Source organism: Carlito syrichta, unplaced genomic scaffold, assembly GCF_000164805.1.
Source record: "Carlito syrichta isolate Samal-C Ts95f unplaced genomic scaffold, Tarsius_syrichta-2.0.1 Scaffold316559, whole genome shotgun sequence".
In the NCBI taxonomy this organism is placed as follows: Eukaryota; Metazoa; Chordata; class Mammalia; order Primates; family Tarsiidae; genus Carlito; species Carlito syrichta.
Genome location: NW_007260655.1, coordinates 1 through 9,379, shown reverse-complemented (window position 1 = coordinate 9,379; position 9,379 = coordinate 1). Strand labels below are relative to the sequence as shown.

General features: G+C 39.2%; 1 pseudogene; it reads right to left on the bottom strand.

Moving 5' to 3' along the window:
- Positions 1-7,464: 7,464 nt before the first annotated feature.
- On the bottom strand, positions 7,465-8,252 carry LOC103277223 (annotated as a pseudogene).
- Between the last annotated feature and the right edge of the window lie 1,127 nt (positions 8,253-9,379).

The following is a 9,379-nucleotide window of genomic DNA, read 5'->3' as shown; positions in this document are numbered from 1 at the left end:
GTGTTAACTATTTTCACTCTCCACATCCCAGTTAGTCTACAAGAGGAGCTGGTGGATCTTGTATGTTATGAGGACGGGTTCACTTGCCTGGTAGGTTGGATCATCTTGGATTAGGAGACCTCCATGAGATCAAGATCCCTGTCATAACCATCTAGGCCATCAAACTCTTAGTAGCATTAATGCCATTATCACCAGGGTTCTGGTCATTCCTGAAGGCATTCTGTGTCTGTGTGAGAGGACGGGGATTGCTGTAACACAATGGTCTGACTTCTCATCACATGTTCATGAGAGTAAACATGTTCACAGGGATTAAATCCACATTCTGCCACAAGTTCTCAGCTGGATTTTACTTGACTTTTTAAATACATCTGGAGGCTGGAAAGGGCAAGATCAAGGCACTGGCAGATTCAGCATCTGGTAAGGACCCACTCTCTGGTTCATAGGTGATGCTTTCTCACTGTGTCCTCATGTGGTGAGGGGCCAGTCTCTTTATTGTTAGGGCATATCTTTTATATACAGCATAATTTTTAAAACTTTCTTTTAGTCCAAACTAGTAGCCTGTCTTTAAACGGACATGATTAGACTCTGTATGTTTCCATGGCCACTGACATTTTGAGTTTTATCTTACTTTATGCCATGACTTTGCTTTACTCAGCATTTGTTTTATTGCCCATTTGCCCTCTTTTCTTGCCTTCCATTGTATTGGATTATTGTATTTTATTTATTTATTTCACTGATATAGAGATTATACAATTTATTCTAATTGTTTTAGGGTTTCCTTTACATTTTTAACATAATACTTAATTTTATATTTTTCTAAAAAATGTGTAAAGTTGATCATCCCTTCTCCCTTCTCCTAAACAATATACATACCTAAGCATGTTTAACTTTCCTCCAAGATTCTCCTCTCCAGAATGTTATTGTTGTCTATTATTTTAGACATGCTTTATTTAAAATTTCAAATATAGTTACTACATTTTTTTTGCATTTAGTGCTTATTGAGCTATATCAATATACTTGTTCACAATACCTGATTTCCAGCCTTTTCTTCCTGTTGAAATTAAACTTTTTAACTAATTCTGTGTAGGGGAAAGCACTCGTAGTCTTTATAGGATTGTGTTCAGAAATAAATATAACTCTAGTTGGGCAGTTACTGCTGCTGGCACTTATTGTTTTTGAAGATAAAAATAATTTGAGACTTTTAAGTTCTTTCTTTAGTTGCCTTTAGGAGTTGGTCTTTATTATTAATGCTATACAGTTTCATTTTGACCTCGCTTGGAACACGGCATGCTTATTCAATCTGACAATTCGGGTCATTAATTATGGGAAATCCTTTAGCCAGTTATATTTAGATGTTGTCTCTGCCTCAATTTCTGTTTTCTCTTCTTCTAAAATGTCTGTTAGATGTATGCTGACTCTCTTTTATTTCCCCATATCTCTTAACTGTCTTTATTTTTCTTTCCACTTTTTAGTCTTTCCTTCCTCATTCTATGCTGCATCGTATGTGATTTCCACAGCTCTGTCCTCCAGTATAAAAATCCTTTCATCAGCTTTGTCTAGTTTACTGTTCAACTGAGTGCTTTATTTCAAAGATTATGCTTTTTCATTTTATAAATTCTTATGTGTATTTTTTCAAATCCACTATTTTAAAGAGCCATCCAATTTTTTTTCATTATGGATCTCATTCCTCATTTATTCTAAACAAAAACAAAACAAAACAAAAATAAACAACTTATTTCAAAGGACCTTAGAGCTGGTTCTTTTGTCAATTTTCTTTCACTGTGAATTCCCTAATTGTTTCACCTATTGTCTTTCTTGTTGAGGTGGATTTCCTTGCATGCTTTGTAAATCTGAACTGTAAGCTTTTCTTTAGCAGGTTTTAAACATTATTTTATTATATAGAATCTCTTCAAGATTGCCCTGAGGTATGAAGGTGTTCTTATTTTATAACTTGGATTTTTCTTCTACTTGACAGTTACTTATGACTAGGTCTTGGACACATTTATTGGCTTGGAGTTTTGCATCATAAAGAAAAAGAAAATTTAGCCTCACATTGAGTAGTGGTACAGGCTTGTGATTCCAGTTTCTGGAGGCTAACTCTTTGTCATCTACTAATCATGGTAGTAGAATGACTTCATGCTTCATGGGACAGCCATTTATGATCTAATATCATGCACTGGGTTCTAGAGCCCTGCCATGCTTGGGGGACTGTGGCCTCAACTCCATCTTTATAGAGCTAAAACTTAAGACTTAAGACTCAAGTCTCTAAGATATGGTGAATCCTTTTATACTTGTGGGCCACTCAACCTTTATTTCACCCATTTATTTGTCTTTCAGATCTCTCCTTATTTTCATCACCTGGAGATTTTCTTTTCTTGATTTAGTTCATATGTAAGGGGGGAACCCAAATGAACGTGGAATTTATTTATAATAAATTGTGTATTTTTTCTTACTTGTTTAAACTTCAGTCTCCTTCAAAGTACTCTCCATTTGGTTCAATACACCTATATACCAGATACTTGGAAGGCTGAGGTAGAAGGATCGCCGGATCCCAGCAGGTAGAGGCTGCAGTGGCCGGGAGCAGCCACTGCACTCCAGTCTGGGCGACAGAGTGAGACTCCAACTCAAAAAAAAAAAAAAATACACCTATATAGAATTTTCTTTTTACTGTTTGAAACAGTTCTTGAATTCTTCAGTTTTGATGCCTTTTGGTGATTCTGCCATTTTAAAATTTCACCTCTTCTGCATTGACAAAATGTTTTCCTTGGTGGACTCTTCATCTGAGGAAACAACAAAAAAAAAGGTGCTTGGGGAGAGATGTGGTGAATAAGGAGGGTGGGGCATGGGGTCATGCTGTTTTTGGTCAAAAACTGCTGAACACTCAGCACAGTGTGGGCAGGTGCATTGACATGACGGAAGAACCAGTCACCTGCTTGCCACACTTGAAACATTTCTTCTGCAAATTATGGCACAACCTTCTCAAAGCTTCCAGATAATAATTTTGGTTGGCTGTTTTATCTGGAGGAACAAATTTTGAGTGTACTACAAGGGGCCCACCCTCCAAAGAAAGGTAATTCTAGTTTTTGTGGTCACCCCCCATAGTGTGTGTGTGTGTGTGTGTGTGTGTGTGTGTGTGTGTGTGTGTGTGTAATCCACCAGTATTTTCATGTATTTAGAGTTGAAGGTTGCTTACTAGTCATGTTGACCAGAAGTCCCCATTTCCTTCTGAAGAATAGATGCTGATTTATCTTTTCAGTCTCTTGTAACATAGAACAGTGGTCCCCTACCTTTTTGGCATCAGGGATCAGTTTCACAGAAGACAATTTTTCTATGGACTGGGGGTAGAGGTGATGGTTTCAGGATGATTCAAGCACATAACACTTGTACACTTTATTTCTATTATTATTATATTGTAATATATAGTGAAATAATTATACCAGTCCTCACAATAAAAAAAAGTGGTGTGGACAGAAGTGGTAAATAAAATAATGAGTGGGCCACACATGGGCTAAAATAGTGTCAGATTCTAACTTAAATCCTGCCACCAGATGCAGCATACAAATGGAGTATATCAACTCACTTCCCACTCACCGATAGGGGTTGGACAGGAGTCTGCAAGCAACCGATTTATTATGATCTCTGTGCACCCAAACCTCATTGCTAATGTTATTCTGTATTTGCTTGCCACTCCCCAGTGTTACATCGTCACCTCTGTTCCACCTTAGATCATCAAGCATTGGATTTTCATAAGGAGTGAGCAACCTAGATCTCTTGTGTGTGCAGTTCACAACAGGGTTGTGCTCCTATGAGAATCTAATGCCACCACTAACATCCGCAGGAGGCAGAGCTCAGTTGGTAGCGTGAGCCCTGGGAAGCGGCTGTAAATACAGATCAATCTTCACTGGCTTTCCTGCTTCTCACCTCCTGCTGTGAAGCCTGGTTCCTAACAGCCCCCAACTGGTATCGACATGGCCCAGGGCTTGGGGACCCCTGACATAAAGTATCTCTATTATTAGAAACATCTGATATAGTGGGGGAGGGGTTTGCCAGGTAAACATTTCTAAGAGAGTTTGCTCTTGAGCCTGAATGTTGATGAATAACAGGGATCAAAAAAGAGGAAAGAAATACCATTAGAAACAGAGAAAGTAGAATTGGCAAATACGTTTTTGCTTTCTGCGGAAAGCCTCCAATATGCTCAACTCTTGTCAAATGCGTCTGATGTTTTCTCACAAAATCCTGTACTGAAACCACACTGAGTTTTGACCACTCATCCAAGAAATATTAATGATACATCTAGTAAATTTTATGTGTTTTAGATGCCTGAAACTAAAACCATGGCTTAGGGACAAGTGTTCCCCCCCTTCTTCTTTCTTATAGGACATACATTCTAGCTAGAAAGACAGAAAATACATAGGTAAATACACAAATCAAGACAGTTTCAGGTAGTGTTATGTATAAACAGGGCAATGGGGTAGAATGTAGCCTATGTGGGGGACAGAGAAGAGGGTACTCAGGACAGGACTGTCAAGGAAGTGACATTAAGGCTGACCCCCTAAATGATAAGGAGGTGAGCATGCAAAGCTCAAGAGAGCAAGAATATGGAAGGTGCAAAGGTCCTGAGGGAGGTATTAACTTGCTGTTTCTAGGAACAGACAGAAAGCTAGTGTGGCCAGAATGTCTGGTCAACATGGTAGCAGTTACAAACACATAGAAATGCTGAAGAATTATGACAAATACATACACATATATCTGAACTAGAAGAGAAACCTCTAGGTTATGAACAAGAAGGGAAATCTCCAGGTGATGAAAATAGACATCTCAAAGATAAAGCAATGAATATAGCAAGCTGGGGTGGGCTGCACTATTTGAGAAATGGGCAGTGACCAGATTATGTGTGTTTGGGGGCCATAATGGAAATCTGGACTATTTTCCAAGTGCAATGCAGTCTCGGGGGTGGTGTGAGCTAGGGAGTGATGCGCCCAGCATACACGTTAATGGCACCTTGGCTGAGTGTGAAGAATGGGCTGCAGGCTACCCAGGATGCTGCTACCATCATCCAGGAGAGACGATGGTCTCTTGGATTCAAGCTGGAGCTGGAGAAATGGTGGGGTTTGAGGTCTGTTGGGTTACAGTCACAGGAGTTGTCCTTGGATCGAGTGTGTTGAAGAAAAGAATATAATCATCCAGTTCCTGGTTTGAACCTCAGGGTAGGAGATGGTGCCATTAAGAGAGATGCAGAGGACAGGTGGGTGAACAGAGGGGTGGGGAGGGGACACAGAGTTCTCTTGCAGAAAAATCAGGTTTCAACAGCATTGACTTTAGCAGTTGTGGGTCAGCCAGGAAAAGGGAAACCATTCTTGATATTCCAAATATGAGGGCTTTTTTTATAGCATGAACCAAAGGCTTGCAGAACACAGGAAAGGCAGAAAAAAGCATTTCTGATACCCTCCACTCTCAGCACCAAAGTGGGTGGTTTGTAAGAGCTCACCTGGAATCAAATGTAAATTTCAAAGGACTCTAAGAAGTGTCATAACAATCTCAGTCTGCGGCAGCAAAGTGACCGATCTCCATGACGCAGTCTGTGGCTCTCTACCGGTGTCAACACAGAACAGAGTGAGTTTTCCACAGGGACTCAGTTTCTCCTCACAACCTGCCCCTTCCCCATCTACTGGTGAGACCTCTGGAGGACCATGGCCTCTCCTCTCCAGCCCTCCATTGGCACACGAGATCTTCTCACTAGCCTGCTCTAAACTCCGGCCTTATGGGAAATGGATCCCGAGATAACAGGTTGGGGCTTCTCTATCATATCGAGGAGACCAACAAGGGCGTGACAATGATGCTAGTTGACAACAGAAACCCAGGACATGGAGGTATGAGGAAAGCCAGGTAGTGTAGTGACAGAGGTGCCAACAAAGGGTTCAAGAAGGAGTAAATGGACATCTGAATCAAATGCTGCTGATGGTTTATGAAGATTGGGATGGAAAGTAGCAACTGGTGAGAGGAGGATGGCCAGTCCTTGCCAGAATGGCTTTCCCAAGGAGGGCCCATGACTTATTCTGCCTCCCCAGGGATTCCAGACCTAGAAGTCACCTGGTAATAGGGAGACTGGGAACTGTTTGGTCATTTGCCATCCTCTTTTACCTCAGCAGTTAGGGGCAGGCCCCAGTGGCTTTAGGAAGCATGGGGCATCTCTCACCAAAGCCCAGTCCTCATCCAAGCCTGCCCCATAGCTAGAGATCTGAGACTCAGGCCACAGAAATGACCAGGTGAGGAAGCACTGGCAGCAGACATGGAGGAGGGTCTTCTCTTACATCCAGGATCAACTGGGATAAGTCCAGGTTGGTAGAATTTGTACATTCAGGTTTAACCAATAATAATATTATTATTAAACAGAAAGGTTTAGTTTTTCTTGTCTTTAGCCAACTTAAGCTGTATTTTATCTGAGTATTATCAAAGAAAACTCTATCATTTATACTTAATGTTCAGGATATTTTATTTTTCAATTTAGCTTTTGTAATGAACTATTTTAAAAGTCTATATACAGTTTCAAAGAGTAAATGAACTAGACTTTATGTAATAATTCTCACTATGTCCTGTAAGAAGCTGTCAAATCATTTTACAAAGTGGTTGTAACATTTTGCACATCCTCCTGAAATACACAAGAGTTCCAGTTGCTCTATATCTTTGCTAGCACTCTGTATTGTTACTTTTAAAAAATTTAATTGGGAAAATGTTAATTAATAAGCATTCAGATATACTTTATAGTGACAACTGCCATACTAAAATTTTAAGATTTTAAATCTTTTTCTAAAAATAGTGAGTGATTTTTTTTTTCTCTTGGAAACATAGCAACCCAACCATAAGTATCTAAGCAAGTGTTTACATTTCATGTCTGCAATAAGGTAGATAGTGAACTTCTTTTATCTTTAAACTTAAGCAAAATTTCATGTGGTAATTTTTAGGAGTGTCAAATTTTTGCAGTGCAAACATAAAATTCTACAGTTGGATCCCTTTTTTGCTGTGAGTGTACCTGACTTGAGAATACAATTTTTCCTTTCTTAATTCCTTGAAAAAATATTACTGAAATAAGTCTTTTGTCTTCTCTGTGAATGGGTTGTTTTCAAGAGACCATCAGCTTTGTGCTTGGTTTCTCACAGTTAATATGTCTATCAAAAACATTAAAATATAATTTGCAAAGAAAAAACTTGTTTTTCAAAGGTTGCAAGAACAGGAAAGAAATAGCTTCTTTAATGTGCATAAACACAAACATTTAAAGCTAGTCACACTGCCAGTAAATCTAATATAGTATCAAAAGTTCTATAAAAATGAACAAAAGATGCATGTTCACTTTCATTGCTCCCATAGCAAATGGAAATCTGCATGAGAATTGTGCTGCAGCAGTTTGTTGGTTCTAGTGTAAGAGTTCAGGTCCTTTTGTTTGTTTGGCCCACTAATGTCCACATTTCAGATGAACTCAGTTGCAAAGACAGAAATTAGGGAAAAGACTCCATAGAGCAAAGCACAAGAACACACTACTGCAAGTTGCTATCCTTCTATGGCTAATGCAGAAATAAATATCTTGGAAACAGAAAAGCTAGACCATCCAACAATCTCAGCAGTGAGAATGACTTCTACCATTCCTTATAAAGGAAATATCATTATGAAACTGCAAAGTAAAATCATGAGCAGAAGACAATGTCCAAGGACACTTGCTACACAATCAAACAAAACACCTGCCATGCTCATTAAGTTTAGTAAACAAAACATTCCTAGACATCCAATTGCACAGATCCCACATACATAGCCAAGCTGGATTTTGCCAGCCAGTCACAATGTGGCTCCAGAGGCAAGACAAAAAAATCATTGGTCCTACCAAATTGGTTTCATCTGTGAAGTTTCCATCTGCTACTTTTAATGGATGTAACACTGTTCGTGTTTTTTGTCAGATGTGGTCAAAATTGATACCTAACTCTTCCAATAAAGGTGGCTCATTCTCAAAGTTGTTTCCATAGAAGGGTTGAGGTGAAGCTACAGTATGTGCCTGAATTGGTTGGAAAATCTGCCAGGGTATGGCCATTGTGGGTGCATCGTGTCATATCTGGAGTGACACATTGGCCTTGATGTGACTAGTCATAGTCAACATACTGTTTATGGTAAAGTACTCCATTTCCTCCATATTCATAAGACTGCTGTGATAGATCATCCATGCTATAAACTGTCTGGTAGAAACTTAAGTTTTCAAAGCTTGACATTGTAAATGATCAAACTCAATAGCAGTGGCTCCAGCAGCCCTAAATAACTCCCAAACTCAGTCTCAGACTCTGAACTGACAACCTGTATTGCTACTTTATTTTTTAGTTGGAGTCTCACTCCCACGCCCAGGCTGGAGTGCAGTGGCACATTCATGGCCACCCCAGTGTTGACCTGCTGGGCTCTGGTGATCCTTCTGCCTCAGCCTTCCACGTAGCCAGAACTACAGGCATGCACTACCACGCCTGGCTAAATTTTTATTGTAGAGAGGAGGTCTCTCCAAGTTGCCTGGACTGGTCTCAAATCCATGGGCTCAGGTAATCCACTCAGCCTCCTAAGTGCTAGGATTATAAACTGAGCCACTGTACTCCAGCCTGGGTGACAGAGTGAGACTCTGACTCAAAAGAAAAAAAAATTCTCTTCTTACAGTTCCTTCATCAGATATGAGATTTACAAAATATTTCACAAAATTGTGGCTTTAAAATTTTTTTAATAGTATGTTTAGAATAACTGACTTTTTTATTTTTTGAATTCCAATTTATTAACTAAATAGTAAATGTTTTCAGAGACTATTTCTGTGCAGTAGGAAATAGGGACATTTTGAAGAATTTTGAGCAGGGAGCAACATACTGAAAGACACATTAAAACCAAAATTTGTTTGATTGTAAACAGCAATATAAATCAAAGTAGAAATAAATCCAGGAGTAAGAAAAAGCAGCTGTTACAATAAACTAGGTGTGAAATAAATGAGGACTTAGGTAGACATAGTAACAAATAGAATTATAATTAAATTATAATTAAAATTTCTTCTCTCTGAGAGGATGTGGCAAAAAGGGAACACTTCTACACTGTTGGTGGGAGTGTAAACTAGTACAACCTCTGTGAATAACAGTTTGGCGATTCCTAAAAGATCTAAAAATTGACCTCCCATATGACCCCACCATCCCCCTACTGGGAATATGCCCAGAGGAACTAAAATCACTCTGTAAAAATGGATATCTGCACATGCATGTTTATTGTAGCATTGTTCACTATAGCAAAAACATGGAACCAACTATGCTGCCCATTGAAAGAAGATTGGATTTAAAAAAAAAAAGTGGACATGTACATGATGGAATACTACACAGCC